Genomic DNA, 21,190 nt, shown 5'->3' with positions numbered 1-21,190 from the left:
CAACCTCTCCAGCATTCCAACCACTCTTCCCGATTCTTCCTAAAAAACCTCCAGGTCCTGGGCTCATCACTCCTTTAGCAAAACCCTTCAAAAGATATGTATAACCTAAAGAACCAGGTTCGAGTTTCTTACTCTCAACATCCAAGGCCTCCTATCATCTAGTCTTTAGCTTCTTTTCCAAACTTCTTCTCTCATCTCCCTTCTGCCAACACTGGCCACCACATCTATCCTGACCCCTAGCACTTTGCCTGCCAATCCTCAAAGCCAAATGTGAGGCCAGGTGACTGCAGGAAGACTGTCCTCACCATCTCAACTCTCTCTCTCTGTCTCTCTCTCTCTCTCCTGAGAAGATGAAGTCATTAGAACTTGCTGCAAATAAATAAACAGTATGATAGCGCTACCAAGTTCTACCTTTTCTAATTTTAGAATGTCATTCATGTTTGAATGTCAATTATCTAACTGGTGCCTACAATGTCCCTCCTTCCTCTCATTGTTTTTATTGCTCCTGCTTTGCAGGTGCACTAGCACATGCTTATTCTATAATACAACGGGACAGGGCAGCTGCAAGAGCAAGGCAGTGTCAAAGGAATTAGTGCTTAAAGAAGCATGAAAGCAAAAACAGCACTGAAGGATTGATATCTGCGGTCTGCGAGAGGGGCCAGAGTCCAGGTTAGGCAGCAGAGCAGTTCTGAGCCCAACCTGCAGGTGGGCATTATGTTTGCAGCACACTGTCATTGGCTATACAACGTATCTACCTCCTCCTAGGCTCCACAACTGCAGGTAGGGGAATGTGGGGGATAGCTGCAAGAAGGCTAAAGATTAGCAAATAAGGCCACCATAGAAGAGTGAGTGTCATCCTAATCCAGTTCAAATTATTAAAAATTATAATTAGATAAATCCAAATTTGTGAAATGCTGCCACACTTTCAGACACAGAGGTAGATTCTCTATGCAAGATGTAACTATTTGGTTACAGAAATGGAGATCCTGCTGGTGAACGCAGAAATCCGACACTGGGGAAATCACAAGGCCGTGCCTGACCCTTCCCTCCTCATTCAGGACAAGGGCTTCAGGGTTATTACAAGATACGCCCTGGGGACCTTCAGGAATGGCACATAATCCAAATACAGTTTTCACAATTCAAGGTGATCACAGTAACACATTTTGAGCAGGTATCACTGGATCCTCAAGCTTTTGAGTAAGGTCCTTCTATGACGCCTACTGCACAGATAAGGAAACTGAGGCCCAGGGAGATTAAATAACTTGACCAAAATCACATAGCCATTGAAAGGCAGGGCCAGGATTCAAATGCAAGCAGTCTGTCTGTCTCTGAAGTACATAATGAACTCAACTACTACAAAAATACAGATGTACTTAAAAAGATCAAATAAGTTATGCATTCTAAAAATTAACCCAGAAGTATAACATTTTAATTCCAGTTTTTTGTTTTTTTTTTTAATGTAGCCTAATTTAAAAGGATTTGGGTTCTTTTTTTTCTTTTTCTGCTTTTTAAAGCTAGCAATTCATTGTTAAAAGTGCAAGTCCACTAATCATAACTATTTGGGCCAGGCACAGTGGCCCACGCCTATAATCCCATCACTTTGGGAGGCCGAGGTGGGCAACTGCTTTTGCTCAGGAGTTCAAGACAAGCTGAGGAACATGGTGAAACCCCCAACTCTACAAAAAATACAACAATAGCTGAACATGATGGTGCACACCTGTGGTCCCAGTTACTCAGGAGCCTGAGATGGGAAGATGAGCCTAGGAGGGCAAGGCTGCAGTGAGCCGTGATCACACCACTGTACTCCAAGCTGGGTGACAAAGAAAAACCATGTCTTACCCCTCCCCCCAAAAAAAGACTATTTCTAGGGCAATAATAACTACTAAAAACTGAAATTTCAATTATTAGTCAAAATAAAACATTAGTATGGTATATTTTTCTTTAATAACAATATTTTCTAAATGGCGCACATTTTAAATGTTTAGCTATTTTAGTTACACATGTGAATTAAAGTGTCTTTTCAAACCAAAATGAAGCAAACACAAATTAGTTAGAACACTTCAGCCAGATTACCAAATGTATCTGGTATGTGACACAGTCTTCACATTTCTTTACCTGAGAGGCAATGAAGCAAAGAGGACCAAGTCCAGGCTTTGAAGCCCTGATAGAATCTCCTGCTCTGTAACCTCAGATAAGGTATTTAACCTCTCTGAGCTTTGGTTCACTCAGTTATTAAATGGGCATAAATAATATTAACAGCCTAAAAGTCCTAAAAATAAAAACATGTAAGACCGTGTACAGTGGCTCACACCTGTAACCCCAGCACTTTGGATGGTCAAGGGAGGAGGATAGCTTGCGGCCAGGAGTTCAAGACAAGCCTAGGCAACATAAAGAAACTCTGTCTCTTTATGTATATGTGTATCTCTTTATGTATATGTGTATATGTATATATATACACATATGCGTGTGTGTATATATATACATATACACATATACATAAAAACATATATATATACACATATATATGTATATGTACATATATACACATACACATATACATAAAAACTCTTTATGTATATATATATACACACACATATACACACATACATAGACAGAGTTTTTATGTATATGTGTATACATCAAAGTTTTTATGTATATACATATATATGTGTGTGTGTGTGTATATATATATATATATATACACACACACACACACACACACACACATTTTTAATTAACTGGGCATGGTGTGATATACCTATAATCCCAGCTACTAAGGAAGCTGAGGCAGGAGGATCACTTAAGCCCAGGGATTCAAGGCTACAGGGAGCTCTGTTCACACCACTGCATTCCAGTCTAGCTGACAGAGCAAGACCCCAACTTTTTTTTTTTTGAGATGGAAACTCGCTGTCACCCAGGCTAGAGTGCACTGGCATGATTTTGGCTCACTGCCACCTCCGCCTTCTGGGTTCAAGTGATTCTCCTGCCACAGCCTCAGGAGTGAGTAGCTGGGATTAGAGGCGTCTGCCACCACGCCTGGCTAATTTTTTGTATTTTTAGTAGAGATAGGGTTTCATCATGTTGACTAGGCTGGTCTCAAACTCCTGATTTCAGGTGACCTGCCACCTCAGGCTTCCAAAGTGCTGGGATGACAGGTGTGAACCACTGCACCCAGCCAAGACCCCAATCCTTGAAAACAAAACTGTATATGCATGGGTGTGTGTGTGTTTTTAATTTTAATTTTTTTTTTTATGAGGCAAGGTCTTACACTGTTGCCCAGGCTGGAGTGCAGTGGCATGATCTCAGCTCACTGCACCCTCCAGGTCCTGGGTTCAAGTGATCCTCCCACTTCTTCCTCCCAAGTAGTTGGAAGTACAGGTACAAGCCACCATGCCAAGCTAATTTTTTTAATTATTTTTTTGTAGAGACAGAGTCTCACTATGTTACCCAGGCTGGTCATGAACCCCCTGGCCTCCCAAAGTACTGGGGTTACACGTGTGAGCCACCATGCTGGGTTACACAGAACACCAGACCCAAAGGAATAACTTAATAAATATTAAATTCCTTTTATTCTTATGAGAAAAAAGGACAGATACATTGTCTCTGTGCATCTGTAAGTCCACACTGCAGTGATACTTTCCAGAGTCTAAGAGACAAGCAATGTTTCTGCATACCCATTTTCAGTTATGAAACTCTGAGGCTAACAATTGGATTATGAATCCCAATTCTAGATTCCAATGTATTTGGAGGCTTATATGAAGTGGTTGCTTTAAAATATAGTTTTTGAAATTGTTTTGTTTTTAAAATCTTTTTAAATAAAACAACCTAATACTACATAATGACATCAACGTACAATGTAAAACTCTGATTTTGAGATTAAAATTGATGAACTTGGCCTCTGTGGTGACCTTGAACTCTGTGTAAGATGGAAATCTAATTGTGACTTTGATTTTGAGATTATAATTAGTGAACCTGGCCTCTGTGGTGGCCTTGAACACTCTGTAAGATGGAAATCTCTTTACCTAAACTACTGACAGCAAGCGATCAAACCAGATGATATTTCATAGTTTCATACAGCAAAATGAGGTTTTAAGTCTGTCAACAAACAGGAATAGATCCAAAAACATGGGCCGCTTAAATGAGAAGGCACAGAGTCCATTCTTCTGAAGTACTCAATGGCAGCGACACGCTTGCAGGCCAAGACCCCTCACTCTGTCCAACCCAAGAACCAAGACACTGTCACTAGATCTATGCCTATCAAACGGCCCTTTCTAGGTACACTCAGTTTCTCATCCTCAAAGAAATCCCAGGATAATCCCATAGCTAGTAAATCCTAGCACCCCAAAGCCTCCCAGGTACCCTGTACTACTGTGTAACAAAGAAGCAGATAAAGAGAAACCCCAGTTTATAGAAATGTTTGAGCTAACAAATGAAAAAGAAATGACTGAATGAGATCACTGTTTTGTAACCCCACATTAATTCATGGATCTATACAGTAGATATCAATGGCTGCTAACATCTCAGACACTGTGTACTTTCAAAATGTTCATGTACATATATTCCGAATGTAAGCAAATCTCTAGATCCACCATCAATTTACAAGAAATATGGACCTGCACAATGGGGGTACTATCAGGGAAAACAAACAAACAAACAAAAGATAAGAGAATATATGTATTGAAAAAATTCTTAAAGATTTGTTTTTACTTTTTTTTCTTTTTCTTTTCTTTCTTTTTTTTTTTGGAGACAGAGTTTTGCTCTTGTTGCCCAGGCTGGAGTGCAATGGCGTGATCTTGGCTCACTGCAATATCCGGTTTCAGGGTTCAACCAATTCTCCTGCCTTAGCCTCTCAAGTAGTTGGGATTACAGGCATTCGCACCATGCCCGGCTAATTTTGTATTTTTAGTAGAGACAGGGTTTCTCCATGTTGGTCAGGCTGGTCTCGAACTCCTGACCTCCTGTGATCTGCCTGCCTCGGCCTCCCAAAGTGTTGGGATTACAGGCGTGAGCCACGTTGCCCAGCCAATTTATTTTTCAAAAGAAACAACCTACAGTGTTTGTAGTTTTGTCACCCAAGCATGTACCCCTAAAGAAAAGCAAGAAAATGATTACCATAAAGGTCAGGATAATTACTTTTTTGAGAAGGGTACTGTAAAAGACTTCTGGGGTGGCTGGCAAACTTTTAGTGTTCTGATTGGTGTTAGGAGGGTATTCTCTTTGTGACAATTCATTAAAGCTATACTACTTTGTATTCTGTGGGTTTCTTTTTTACCATAAAAAAGACTTAAATAAGACAAGTGAGATTCTAAAGGTAATTCCAGATTATCCATTAAGCTGACTACATATGTACTATGCACTCTGAGCCTCAGGAAATAAGCCCTTCCCTACTAACAATACTCCAATTAAAAAAAATAGTTTTGGGTTTGATACTTAAAAAAAAAAGATATTTTAACAAAATACCATAAACTTGGGGAAAGATTTTAAAAATTCAATCAACTTTTTAGAAAAGGAATTAAAGAGGTCATATGAGAAGAAAAACAACAACAGAACTCTGCGGAGTCCCTTACATTCCTTTACATTCAGTGCTCTTTATTTTGAGTTATACTGAAGGGATGCACAATAATCTTTTTTTTTTTTTTGGAAAGAAAACAAATTTTTAATAACCTCTGAGATATAGGATTATGGATAATTTTTGCCTTTTTCATGCTTTTCTCTATTCTATTTTTTTCCATTTATTTATTTTATTGCATTTTAGGTTTGGGGGTATATGTGAAGAACATGCAAGATTGTTGCATAGGTACACACGTGGCAGTGTGATTTGCTGCCTTCCTCCTCATCACCTGCATCTGGCATCTCTGCCCTTGCTATCTCTCCCCAGCTCCCCACCCCCCACCGTCCCTCCCCTATTTCCCCCCAACTGACCCCAGTGTGTAGTGTTCCCCTCCCTGTCCATGTGTTCTCATTGTTCAACACCCGCCTATGAGTGAGAACATGCGGTGTTTGATCTTCTGCTCTTCTGTCAGTTTGCTGAGAATGATGGTTTCCAGGTTCATCCATGTCCCTACAAAGGACACAAACTCATTGTTTTTGATGGCTGCATAATATTCCATGGTGTATAGGTGCCGCATTTTCCCTGTCCAGTCTATCATCGATGGGCATTTGGGTTGGTTCCAGGTCTTTGCTATTGTAAACAGTGCTGCAATGAACATTCGTGAGGGATGCACGATAATCTTAACAATGCCTGGAGCTTTTATTATTTGTAGAGACGAGAGTCTCCCTCTCTGGCCCAGGCTGGTCTCAAAATTCTGGGCTAAAGCTATCCTCACGCCTCTGGATTACAGGCATGAGCTACCATGCCCAGCTGGGTCCATTCTTAATTGCTCATCTATCTAAATGCTTTTTCTAACTCATTCGGGACACCCTGGTACAGGAAAGAAGCAGCTTCTTCCAGAAATTCCTAATTGAGTAAGAAAGTCCTTGCTGTAAGGAGCTCAAATTTGGGAATAGAAGTTGTACAGGAACATAGATCATTACCTTATGAGCTGAGAGCTACAGCAAAGATATATGGAAAGCAGCAAAGATCTTCGATGATTTTCCAAAATCCTGAGCCTATTTATGTCATTTATATAGTGCCATCTTTGGAGAGGAGGAAAGTCATTTCTGATTTAAGTGGAGAAATGGGGAAGGCAGCGGTGAACACACTCATAGAGTTCAGTAAACATTAAGCTAGCTTAACAAGAAAATCAGAGATACATCTCAATGTTCTTTATACAATATTAAAATGGGGAGGAGAACATACAAGCAGTAGGATCACCTTAAATACCTTAACTTAGTTAAAATCTAAGATTCACACCTAATTTAAATAAGGTTAAACAGGCTTCCTAGACAAAGTTTATTAAAATTCAACATTCATCAGCAATGATATAAATAAGGGATAATATCATCACCAGTTGAAACCTTGGATACCCTTTTCAGCAGTATTTTTCAATAGTACTTTATATCAAAAAAACAAAAACAAGTTTTGCCAAGTCAGGTATTTTTATGTAAAGGGGAAAACGTGTTCCTAAAGTACTGTAAGAGAGCCACAGCCTCACACACTACATATATCTTTTGTACTCAGGAGGTAAACCAGAGTTAAAGGGTGGTTTCAGTAAGATCCTTTAATCGCAGAGCTGTAATTTCACATAGTTCTAAAATTTCTTATAACCTGCTTTTTTTAACTACTCAAAACAAAAGGATTATTCAGTACAATCACTCTAAGTATTTCTTTTATAAAAGCTGTTCTCATTCATTTTGAACAATAAAACAGAATGAAGTATGTTAGCATGTGCAAATATATGCTTACCAGAGAAAAACATGTTTTACCTTGTTCTTATATCTCCCTTAATATGCTTTTATGTTTTGTCTTTATGACATTTCAAAACACAGAACTTAAATAATGCAGACAATCCTTTGTTTTAATATCACTCAAAATCTCTCATAAAAAAATTAAAACTGAAATCCTAAATGAAAAAGGCCAGAAAGTTATGCAACATTTCAGCTTGATCCTAAGCTTTCAAAATTTCATTATTTTTCAATATTCTCTTTTATGACTTTTTAAGCAAAAAGTTGAAGGGGTTTTACAGTTATTTGGTATAACTGTCATGTTTTAGATCCTAGTGAATTTAGAAATCTACAATAACAACAGAGTGATCTGAGTGCTTCTCACTCACGACTGAAGGGAAGGCTCCCTCCACTGCCTAAATCTTCGCCCTGTTGTACAGCAACTTGTAAAATAATCTAAGAGTTACAATAAGCATTTGGCATTAACTCAAAAAAACAATCATTGCACAAACTAACTGTGTAGCTTTGGGGAAATTGCTTAGCTTCTCTGAGCCTCCACAGCCTCACAGAAAACAGAGATAATATGACTTTTATGTTAGTGAGAGGTAAATGATGCTATACATATATACAGAAGCATCTCAAAAGAACAAGAACTCAAAAGTTCCTATTTCCTTCTCATTTCAGAAATGTTGAGAGTGGAGGAGTAAGAAAAATTCGCCTGTGATACAGTGTAAACACAGAATTGTGGCCCCAGGACCAACAGCATTGACATCATCTGTGAGCTTGTTGGAGCTGCAAATTCATGGCTTGGGCCTCAGGTCAACCGAATAAATCCGAATTTCTGGGGATGAGTATAGGAACTATTTTAATAAGCTTTCCCAGTGTTTCTTAAAAACATTAAAATTGGAGAGGCACTGATCTAGAAAAACAAAATAGACATATGCAGTACCCTCCCATAATCAAGGATCCCATTTTCTGATTCCTGCTTACCTGTCTCCTTCCCTGTTGGTCACTCCGGATCCTTCAATTGCCCCGCTGTCCAGATTCAACTTTTGGCTTCACTGGCTCATTTCTCACACCACAGCTGGTTTCTACCCTTCCTGGCAGGGTCTTTTCCTGCTGACAACGTGGTCATTGTCATATTCCCCAGTCCCAGCCCCACCCTATCATACAGACAAACATCTAAAACGGCTTAGTGTCCACCCAGACTATACACTGCCCACATGAGCAGGCCAGTCTGTACACACTCAATTCCCGTGATCTTTCCCCATTCTGTCCCAGAAAAGCAAGTTCCAACCATCATTCTGCAAACCCATGGTACCTATGGCAAGAAAGAACTCCCCAAAACTCTGAATTCCATACTTCTCATTGTCAAGGCTTTTCCAACAAGTCAATTAAGAAAGGTTTTTAAAAACTAGCTGTTCTGTTCACCATAACTGAGTCCACCCCTTAGCACCCTCAGCTAGAGAGAGAGCAACTGATCTTCAGGTCTTGGTGATCCATATTCCTCCTTCCTTTTGTCCTCTGGAATAATGCCCTGTCAAAGTCCAGCTCTACTAACACCTAAAGCCAACCATTAAAATGAAATCATGGTCCAACTTGTTTGGCTCCAAGAGGCTGGCTTCTACTAACACAAGCTCACCAGTTCCATCAGAATCCCACTTGGCATGAGCCCTCAGACCTGGAGGAAGAGAGGACTGGGACCACCATTCTGGCAGTGAATTGTTCCAACTGCTTCCGAAAGATAAGTCACCTCAACTTCTCCAATGGTGGAGTCAGGGTAAGCAAAAGCTGTTACTAAGACCTTCCTACTATCAATATGAGATATCCAACTAAGGATTTTATTCTACATCTGGCATAATAAATCCTTCAAGTAGACACATTAATCAAGCAAACTTCAAAACTTAGGGAACTGCATGTATCTCCGAAAAGTGAAGTCAGAGTAATGCTCTCCAAGAAAGAGAAGAGATGAAGGCAGGCATGCCCCATAAACTACACAGGAAAACTAGGGTTACAGAAAAATATTTAATGATATATAAAAACACCAATCTGAGATTATCTTTTTAGTTAAGTTCAGATCAAACAATTGTTCTGTTTCTCTGCTACTGGCTCCAGAAATAGTCAATTCATTGGCAGTCTCACTGCTGCTATGAGAGAGTACTTGCATACTTTTTTTAAGTCTGTCAGTTTTGCAAGGGGAAAATAGTTCTTCCTTATGCACTTAACTTCCTGAAGAAGTTGCTCCGGCTGCTTAGCAGCCCTCCCTTTCTGAGGAAAGACTGCCCTGCCCTGCCCTCTCCCATGTGGCTACATTGGGACCACTATGCCCAATCCATTCCCTAGCAAGCTTGCTATATAAATTATGATTTCAGTTATATAAAACATGCATGCAGGTAAATAGAAATTATAAGATATTAAGCAATATCTTGAGTTTAACTTTTAAAACTCTTCTTTAATACTGTTGTTCTAACAACTTTTCAACAATAAAAGAAAAAATAATCCTTCTAAATATATTTTCAAATAGTTTGAAAATAAAAATTACCAGGAATTGTCTTTTTAAATGCCATTTATATTCACTTACTATGAGGTAGTTGTTGTTCTAAATGTTTTACAAATGACACACATTTAACCTCGTAACCCTATCAGAGAAAGAGGCAAAGAAACTTGCCACAGCGCTGCAAAGTCAGTCATCTACAGTGCCAAGATAAAACCAAAGCCTCAACCACAAGCCCTGCTACTTCCCAACTGCAGCTGCTGAACAGATAACACCTTCTCTCTAACTACAGGGTATCAAACTACTCGAAAGAAGCATCGTGAATTCTATGAGCACGGTGTCTCGCCTATGGCTATACTTCCTTAGGTTGTGATTTTTGACAGATTTCGATAGCTAAACAAAACCAAATCTAACAAGGACTAAGAAAAGCGAGAAAAGCACAGTGGATTCAAGAATGCCCTAGATGTTGCAATGACACTTGTTCCCAATACGTAGTTAAAAGTAACAATGTTTGTTTGCAATATTATCTTCTAATTACAATGTAACGTGTATTTACAATGAACAGCATTCTGTGTACAATAAACATCATTAAACAAATCTTGCCTGTTATAAACAATTAGTATGAAAACTACTGAACCCAGAACCTCTTATTAGTAAGACATACCGCGAATGAGTAATGACATTTGGAATCATATATTTTCTCGCTACAAAAATTTCAATTAGTCCTGGCAGCCATGCACTTAATTATTACCTTCAAATATTAATTTTAATCTTCAAAAGAATGATTTAGCAATGCTCCACAATTATGAAATGCCAAGCAGTTTTCTTCACCACAGTACATCTTAGTACTAATCTCTTAGTACTATAGTCTCTAAATTTGTAATTTTTTTTCAAACTGTAATTGAAGTTCCAAATAGGACACTGAAGTTTCAGAGTAAACAATTACTATTTATTCATATCAAATGGTCATGTCACCAAACTGTTATCTTACATTATCTCTGCAACCACTTCCTCTCAAAACGGATACAACAAACACCAAAGGAAAAGCTCCCCAATTCAGACTAATGAAAAACTAATAAAATCAACCCACCATTTAAAAGAAACTAACTTGGTTATTTTTCAAATACTAGGTAATTCAAATGGGAGACACAAATTATTCAGAAGTTTTGGAGAAGTGGAAGTGACATACCAACTGTTCCCATTTTAAATAGGCTTCTGAAATACATATACCTGAAGAAGATATTCAGAAGAGTTTATTATAATTTCCTTGTTTATTTCTCCATATCCATTCTCTTAATTTCATAGTTACTAGTAGTTAGGAAAGAGTTCATACCAGGAACATAGCTCAAAATACATACCATCTTCAATTTTAGTAAAAGCTTTAAATATATTTTACTTAATATTCTAGAAATAAAACTTAACATTCTTGCCTTAAAATGTTTGCGTATTTTTTTTTTTTTTTTGCAGGAGGAGATGAGATAGGGTCTAGTTCTGTTGCCCAGGCTAGCGTGTAGTGGCACTGAAGTTTCAGAGTAAACAATTACTATTTATTCATATCAAATGGTCACGTCACCAAACTGTTATCTTACATTATCTCTGCAACCACTTCTCGGCTCACTGCAACCTCTGCTTCCTGGACTCAAATAATCCTCAGTCTCCTGAGTAGCTGGGACCACAGGCTCACACCAGCATGTCCAGCTAAATCTCTGCATTTTTTGTACACATGGGGCTTGCCATATCGCCCAAGCTGGATTTGAACTCATGCGCACAAGCAATCTACTCTCCTCAGCCTCCCAAAATGCTGGGATTACAGGCATGAGTTACCATGACCAGCCAAAAAATGTTTTGTATATTATTAAAAACACATGAAACTTTAAAAATGATCATCAGAGTGCACTACTTTATAGCACATTTCTAATTACCCAAACAAGGTTCATCGATACTTAACAGACAGAGTTGACAAATGAGTTTCATCTCTAGGCAACGCTCATCAATTAGTCATGACTTCCTGGAGAAGCCTGTTGAGAAAGATTATGAGAAAGCAGATGCCACAACTGGAATGCAAGTCAAGAGTGTAGGGGTCACATCTATACCACCACTGATGCAGTTTTTTTCTGGCAAAATGTCAAAGAGTTCAGCTTTTCTTCTGACCCAAGACCATGCTTGAGTCACTTACACCCATTATTGATAAATATTCAGAAACAACTAAGTTGATTTTAATATTATTTCGGTAAAACATAATTTAAAAAGAGAATTAGCCTGCAAAAATGAGTGTCACATTATGAATTCCAGAGCCAAATAAACGTGGTTGGGGACAATACTTGTTGCTACACTTTCTAGCTGGTGATTGTCTTCTGACAGCGACAGGATGAATTTCACTGTTCATTCTTGACAGAAGATTGGATTTTCTCATGCTTCACTTTCTTCTGCTCACTCTGGGAAGAAAACAGCATTTTCTTAGGTTTTATTTTATAGATAATTTATGGAAGGAAATTGACCATTTGTGTTTTGCTTTACAGGATACTGAACAGTAAAACCACCCAGCCCACACCCTAATGCCCTTGGGTAACATTAGCCTGCTGCTGAATATAAGCCAGAACATACACCACATGGCTCTAGTCCAGGGCTTCTCATACTGGTGGCAAGCAAGGAGTGTGCCTGGGGGCAAGGGTATTCAAATCCATAAGACAGGCATGGCACAGCTCCCCAAACCACTATTTAAAACATTATTTCAATATTAAAATAGGAATAAATATATTCTCTAAAAGAATACAAAATTGGCATGAAGCTTTAGAAGAAAACAGAAAGATTACAAAGAAATGTTCTTTTTGGAAGGATCTACACACACACACACTCTCTCTCTCTCTGTTGGCTTCAACCTTCTTTGCATTAAGAGTGCCATACTTGGGTTAAAAACTCAGCAACACATTACTCCATTAGTGTGCATAAACTGAAAACTGACTCAGAAAATTTAACCATTATCTTGATCTTAAAAGGAGAGTGGTGGCAACGTAATCCCTGTACAACCTAGCCTCAAACAAAAAAGCCTATTTGGGACAGAAAAATTTGTATTGCAGCTAAATCTGTACCTTCTTCATATTAATAACAGCAATATTTAGCATTTATTTAGCATTTCCAGGTAATAGAACCCTAGAACCAAGGTGTGTCACCCCTAAACTACTTGTCAAGAATACCCCAAGCAGGAGGACTTTGTATTTGGTATTTCATCCCTCTGTCCGGAAAATGTTCTTTTCTCAAACATTTCCCTGCTGAGTGTCCATGCTTTCCTATCCCTTTTCTAAAAAAGCCCTTCACCCCAGCAAACTGCTGTCCTCAACAGTTACCATAGCTTTCTCTGTTTTCTTCACAGCACACACACATTGTGCTATGTATTTCTTTGCCTGTTACTTACTAAACACATGTCCCCTGCTATAGTCTACGTGCCATGAAGGCAGGGCCTTGTCTCTGCTACGTTTTTTGCTGTAGTATTCAAGGCTACAAGCAGTGCCTAGCATACAGTAAGACAAATAGACATTTGTTACAGGACTATTAGATAATATCTATTTAGTTAGAAATGTAAAATAACATAAAGCTATCACATATAATTCACAAAGATATCAGAATTGTATATCTACATAATGAGACTCCTCTCAGTAGACAGAAAGATCTACTCCCAGCGTGTTTGTACCTTATTTTAGCAATACACTGGCACCTACAAAAATGACAAATACTTTGAAATAAGTGTCGTGGTGATACAAAGGCAAACCTAACCACTTGGTAATAATTTTATCTCATTAGAAGATACTAGAGAAACCATCTAGGCTTAGCAGATGCTATATATTTGCCTCTTGGGTTGGCAGTAGGGTGCTGCAGGCTGAATTATGTTCCCACAAATGTATATGTTGAAGCCCTAACTCCCAATGTGACTGTATTTGGAGACAGGGTCTTCAGAAGGTATTTAAGCATAAATGAGGTCATAAGAACAGGGCTTTGATCTGACAGAATTGGTATCCTTATAAAAAGAGACAAGGGAGAGCTGACACCTCCCGCTCCCAAGCTCACATGCATAGAGAGAAAGACCACGTGGGGACACAGCAAGAAGGCGGTCTCTGCAAGCCAGGAGAGCCTTCACCCAAAACCTAATCTGCTGACACCTTGACCTTGGACTTCAAGCCAGAACTGTAAGAAAACCAGTTTCTGTTGCATAAGCCATTCAGTCAATGGAATTTTGTTATGGCAGCCTGAGCTGACTAATACATGGAAGATAGAAATCAGATGATCCTTAACAGCCTTGAAATCCTTCAGAAGCTCATTCCTCTGCCTGTTCAGTACTCCCATGTAGTTTCCCATGAATCTGTAGAATCCCTTCAACAGGGAGCTGTTCTGGCTAAGATTCTGCAAATTCAATAAAAGCCAATAACCTTTGGAAAGGTTTTGTTGCTACTATATGCCTTTCTAAGACTTAGTAAATATAGGAGATACACTTTATAGAGTTGTTGCGAGGACAAAATTAAATGTTTAGAGCAGTGTACAGCACAGAGTAAATACTACATAATACTGGCTATTCTTATTGGGAGCACAATTATCCAATTTTACTCCCAAAATAATACTATGCAGTCAGTGGGCATGATTAGTACCCTCATTTCAGGAAACTGAGGCACAGAGAGGTTACAAAGTTATTAAGCAGAGGGGTAAAAATTTAAAATCAAGCAGTCTGACTCTAGAGTCTATGCTCTTAAATTCAGTGTCTGGCCTAGAGTAAAAATTCAGTCAAGGCTATTGCTTTTATTATACAAACAAGTAAAGAGTCAAGAAAGCAATGTATTTTTCTTTTTCCATGCCGTTCTTATTAAGTCTTATTAATTTTATCTGGCAGTAAAACTACAATTCTGCTTATTGAAAATAATGCTTCTTTAAATATAGTTTTAAGAAAAAGTTGTTAAACCCAATATATTCTTTAAAGTACTGAAAAGCTCTAATGGTTTATAACTTCTATGTGAGTCAGTATCTTCCCATTAACAACGAAAAGGCAAATCTGTGTTGTTTTTATCTATTGCTAGCACCAGACCACTCTCCCGTTGAAGCAGTGGTCTCGAACCTTGTGTATGAAAGAATCACTGCAATAACTGCTTGAAAAGGAAGATTCCCAGGCCTCACATCTAGAAATCCTGACTTAATAGGTCTTGGGCAAGGCACAGGAATCTCCGATTTTAATCAGCAGCGCATATGATTCGTATATAGGTTAGACCAAAGTTATAGTTTACAATGTACTCACTGTTTTAGAGTAATATTTGTTAAACATCTATCTTCCTCTCCACTGTACATTCCTAACAGTTCTCAATCTCTACAGCACAGTACACATTCATTCATTCATTCATTCATTAACAAGTATTTATTGAGCACCTATATATACCAAGAATGCAGCAGTAAATAAATTCTCAGGGTGGGTACAGTGGCTCACGCCTGTAATCCCAACACTTTATGGGTTCAAGGCAGGTGAATCACCTGAGGTCAGGAGTTCCAGATCAGCCTGGCCAACATGGTGAAACCCCACCTCTAATAAAAATACAAAAATTAGTCAGGCGTCATGGTATGTGCCTATAATCCTACCTACTCGGGAGGCTGCAGCAGAAGAATTGCTTGAACCCAGGAGATGAAGGTTGCAGTGAGCCAAGATCATCACACCAATGCACTCCAGCCTGGGTGACAGAATGAGACTCTGCCTCAATTAAAAAAATAAAAATAATTCCCTGCTCGCAAAACTGACATTATGTGGTTGCAGATGACGGGGGTGGGAGGGCAGGGATGAATGCATGTGTGTGTGTACATACAGCATAATAAAATGTATCAATTAGGATAGGTCCAGTTATTCTAGGACCACAAACTAGTTTAAGATTCAAACAACGAGGTTTATTTCTCACTCACACTATCATATCCATCACCTGTCAACAGTGGGCTCTGTTTTTTGTGGTTGCTCATGGACCTTGGCAAATGGAAAGAGGGAAAAAGGAAGTACAGAATGACTGTAAGGTTTTTGGCCTGATCTATTGGTGGAATGCTGTTGACATTTACCAAGATGGAAAAGAAAGAGCCAAATGCAGGAGACAGAAGGGGAGTTCATTTTTGGACATGTTTTGGATGACTGGCCTACCAGACATCAAAGTAGACCTGTCAAGCAGGCTGTTAGAGTCTGAAGTCTCGGCCGGCAATTTAAATTGGAGATTTCTGAGCATACAGACGTACAATTTAAAACCTATGACTAGATGTCATCACCAAGGAAGTGAGTGTCCTCATTCTGCTTACCCCATCCAAATAGGAACAATGATGGATTTCCAGCTTCTAGCTCCTGACTCCCAACTGAACCTTGATTAAAGGGGGCAAAAGAATTACCACTGTGATCCTACAGTCTGGGGCTACAAAGCAGCTGGTCCCACCTAAATTTCTTGGCTGTTAAGAGACAGAATCAGTAGTATGTTACGGATATGAACCTCCACTGTAGTCAGCTGCCACTCTTCAAATTCCGACATCTATTGCAAGTCCGACCAGAACTCAAGGCACAGAGTACATGTAATATCATTCTCTGCAAACTCATCTATCCAGCTGTTATCTGCAGTACATCCCACACCTGACAATAAATCACTGTGGGCCTGTTATAAAAATCCATATGTAGAGACTATTTCCAGCCATATGAAGGACTAGATGCCCATATCAACAATTCTGCTTAAGACACCTTAATGTGTTACTTAAAAAACAAAAGACTTGCCTTTGTACATGAGCTGACAAGAAAATAAAGACTGTTCAGGCCAGGTACTGAAGCAAAGCAGTAACCAGAAAAGGAAATGGGGCCATAAAGGAGACTTTCACCTAATTAGATAAGATGTCTATCAGATTAGTGAGTTTGGGCAGGAGTCAACAAAATTTTATATAAAGGACCACTGAATAAATATGTTCAGCTTTGCAGACCATATGGTCTCTGCTGAAGCCACTCAGCTCTATTACTGAAGTACAAAAGCAGCCATAGAAAACACATAAAAGAATGGATGTTATTGTGTTCCATTAAAACTTTATTAACAAAAAGAAAACAGCGGAGACGATCCAAGATGGCCAAATAGGAACAGCTCTGGAGTGCAGTTCCCAGCGAGAGCACAGAGGGTGAGTGATCACTGCATTTCCAAACAAGAGTTTACTGCCCACAAATCAGGAGATTCTAGGTGGAAAAGTGCCACAAGTCTCCAACACCACTGCTTCAGCAGGCACAGCCGGTCTCCACACAAAATCTCACACATATCTGGACAGCCATTTCAACTGGTGGCTGGAATGCCTGGGAGACACCATTCAACTGAAAACAAGGGGGCTGAAACAGGGAGCCAGGTGATCTGGCTTGGCAGGTCCCATCTCCACAAAGACCAGCAATCTGAAACGTTCTGGATTGAGAGTTTTACAGCAAGCATAGCTGGACATGGAACAGTCCAGCTCTGCAGGGGGAAGGGCGTCTGCGATTACCGAGGCAGTCCACCACTACCAAGGCAGTCTGCCATTACTGAGGCAGTCCCCCATTACAGAGACAGTCCGCCATTACTGAGGCAGTCCCCCATTACAGAGACAGTCCGCCATTACTGAGGCAGTCCCCCATTACAGAGACAGTCCGCCATTACTGAGGCAGACTGCCATTACCAAGACAGTTCTAACTAAAACTCTATAAACAAAAGCACAAGGAAGTTCACACAGCAGCCGGGCAGAGCCCACGGAGCTCAGTAACGCCTCTGCTGGCAGACTGTGACTAGGCTACCTCCTCGCTGGGCAGGGCATCTCTGAAAAAAGGCAGCAGCACATCAAGAACTTATAAATAAAGCCCTACCTTCGGAGGACAGAGCACCTGGGAAAAAAAGGTGGTTATGAGTTCTGCTGCAGCAGACATAAATGTGCATGACCAGCAGCTCTGAACAGAACAATGGAGCTCACAGCTCGACACTTGAGCTCCTATAAGGGACAGACTGTCTCCTCAAGCAGCTCCCCAACACGCATATATCCAAGGAGACACCTCATAAAGGAGAGCTCAGGCTGACATCTCGCAGGTAGCAATGTGGGACAAAGATAACAGAAGAAGAAACTGGCAGAAACCCTGACTGTTCTGCAGCCACCACAGGTGATCCCCAGGCATGCAGGGTCTGGAGTGGACCACCAGCAGTACCACAGCAGAGGGGCTTGACTGTTAGAAGGAAAACTAAAAAACAGAAAGAAATAACTTCATCAGCAATAAAAAGGACGTCCACTCAGAGACCCCATCCGAAAGTCACCAGCTACAAAGACCACAGGTAGATGAATCCACAAAGATGGGAAGAAACCAGTGCAAAAAGGATGAAAACACCCAAAACCAGAACGTCTCTCCTCCTCCAAGGAATCACAACTCCTCACCAGAAAGGGAACAAGGCTGAATGGAGACTGAGTCTGATGAATTGACAGAAAAAGGGTTCAGAAAGTGAGTAATAACAAACTTATCTGAGCTAAAAGAACATGTTTCAACCTAATGCAAAGAAATTAAGAACCTTGCAAAAAGTTTGATGAAATGCTAACGAGAATAAACAGCTTAGAGAAGAATATAAATGAATTGATGGAGCTGAAAAACACAACACGAGAACTTTGCGAAGCATACACAAGTTTAAATAACCAAATCGACCAAGCAGAGGAAAGGATATCAGAGATTGAAGATCAACTCAATGAAATAAAATGAGAAGGTAAGATTAGAGAAAAAAGAGTAAAAAGAAATGAACAAAGTCTCCAAGAAACATGGGATTATGTGAAAAGACCTAATCTATGTTTGATTGATATACCTGAATGTGACAGAGAAAATGAATCCAAGCTGGAAAACACTCTTAAGGATATTAACCAGGATCACTTCCTGAACCTAGCAAGGCAAATCAACATTTAAGTCCAGGAAATACAGAGAACACCACAAACATACTCCTTAAGAAGAGCAACCCAAAGGCACATAATCATCAGATTCACCAGGGTTGAAATGAAGGAAATAATGCTAAGGGCAGCCAGAGAGAAAGGCTGGGACACCCACAAAGGGAAGCCCATCAGACTCAGCAGATCTCTCAGCAGAAACCCTACAAGCCAGAAGAGAAGGGGGGCCAATATTCAACAACCTAGAATTTCATATCCAACCAAACTAAGCTTCATAAGCGAAAGAGAAATAAAATCCGTTACGAACAAGCAACTGCTCAGATATTTCATCACCACCAGGCCTGCCTTATGAGAGCTCCTGAAAGAAGCACTAAACACAGAAAGGAACAACCAGTACCAGCCACTCCAAAAACATACCAAATGGTAAAGAGCATCAACACAATGAAGAAACTGCATCAACTAATGGACAAAACAACCAGCTAGCATCAAAATGGCAGTATCAAATTCACACATAACAATATTAACCTTAAATGTAAATGGGCTAAATGCCCCAATCAAAAGACACAGACTGGCAAATTGGATAAAAATTCAAAACCCATCAGTGTGCTACATCCAGGAAACCCATCTCAGTATACATGTAGGCTCAAAATAAAGGGAAGAAGGAAGATTTACCAAGCAAATGGAGAGCAAAAAAAAGCACAAGTTGCAATCCTAGTCTCTGATAAAGTAGATGCTAAACCAAAAAAGATCAAAAGAGACAAAGAAGTGCATTACATAATGGTAAAAGAACAATGCAACAAGAAGAGCTAACGATCCTAAATATATACGCACCCAATATGGGAGCACCCAGATACATAAAGCAAGTTCTTAATGACCTACACAGAGACTTAGACTCCCACACAATAAGTGGGTGCCTTTAACATTCCACTGTCAATATTAGACAGATCAATGAGACAGAAAATTAACGAGGATATCCAGGACTTGAACTCAGATCTGGACTAAGCAAGCCTAATAGACGTTTACAGAACTCTCCATCCCAAATCCACAGAATATACATTCCTCTCAACACCACATCAGGCTTACTCTGAAATTGACCACATAATTGGAAGTAAATCACTTCTCAGCAAATGCAAAAGAATGGAAATCATAACAAAGTCTCTCAGACCACAGTGCAATCAAATTTCAACTCAGGATTAAGAAACTGACTCAGAACCCCACAACTTCATGGAAACTGAACAACTGGCTACTGAATGTTGACTGGGTGAACAATGAAATGAAGGCAGAAATAAAGATGTTCTTCGAAACCAACAAGAACGAAGACACAATGTACCAGAATCTCTGGGACACATTTAAAGCAGTCTCTAGAGGAAACTTTATAGCAATAAACGCCCATATGAGAAGCAAGGAAAGATCTAAAATTGACACCCTATCATCAAAATTGAAAGAGCTAGAGAAGCAAGATCAAAAAAATGCAAAAGCTACCAGAAGACAAGAAATAACTACGATCAGAGCAGAACTGAAGGAGACAGAGACAAAAAAACGCTTCAAAAAATTAATAAATCTAGGAGCTGGTTTTTTGAAAAGATCAACAAAATAGACCACTAGCCAAATTAATAAAAAAGAAAAGAGAGAAGAATCAAATAGATACAATAAAAAACTATAAAGGGAATATCACCACCAATTCCACAGAAATAAAAACTACCATAAAAGATGACTACAAACAACTCTATGAACATAAACCAGTAAACATGGAAGAAATTGATAAATTCCTGACACTTGCACCCTCCCAAGCCTAAACCAGGAAAAAGTCGAAACCATGAACAGACCAATAACAGGGGCTGAAGTTGAGAATTATATGAAAAAAATTCACAAATTAGAATTCATGGTGAGAGATTTAAAGCAGCTCTTTCAGTAACAGAGATGAAACGGACAAAAGGCAACAAGATAAAACACCCGAACAATACAATTAGCAAGTATGATCTGACGCACACATATAGAACAGATGCCCAACACCTGTACGATATACATGACGTTCAAGCACACATAGAACAGTCACTAAAACAGCCATATAACAGGAAATAAAAGTAAGAGTCAATGAAGTCAAAAGACTGGCACCATACTTACTCATTCTCTGACCCCAATTCAAATACATCGGGAATCAAAATCAATAATAAATCCTAGTTGTCTGTAAAGCCAGAATGGTACTTTTAAATAGTTAGGAGTACAAGAAGATGAAATAACAATTACAAAATTTGTAAAACTAAATAATAAAATTCCACATATAAAAACATAGGAGATTCAAGTAAAGCACAAGGTACTTAGGTTTATTATCTAAGAAGCATAACTTTTAAAGAGAAAAGACCAACATCTACTATGCTCCTAAGCATCCCTTTTAAGAAGTTCAAAAAAAAAAAAAAAAAAAAAAAAAAAAAAAAAAAAAAAAAAAAAAAAAAAAAAAAAAAAAAA

The 21,190-nt window shown here is 39.2% G+C and overlaps 1 protein-coding gene across 3 annotated transcripts in view; it reads right to left on the bottom strand.

Annotated features, from left to right (window-relative positions):
- Positions 1–21,190, bottom strand: part of WWC2 (WW and C2 domain containing 2) — a 210,143-nt gene that overhangs the window by 158,288 nt on the left and 30,665 nt on the right. The window lies entirely within an intron of this gene.

Source organism: Cebus imitator, unplaced genomic scaffold (genome assembly GCF_001604975.1).
Source record: "Cebus imitator isolate Cc_AM_T3 unplaced genomic scaffold, Cebus_imitator-1.0 Scaffold11, whole genome shotgun sequence".
NCBI classification, from domain to species: domain Eukaryota; kingdom Metazoa; phylum Chordata; class Mammalia; order Primates; family Cebidae; genus Cebus; species Cebus imitator.
The sequence above is the reverse complement of the archived record's forward strand: the minus strand, read 5'-3'. Positions and strand labels throughout refer to the sequence as shown.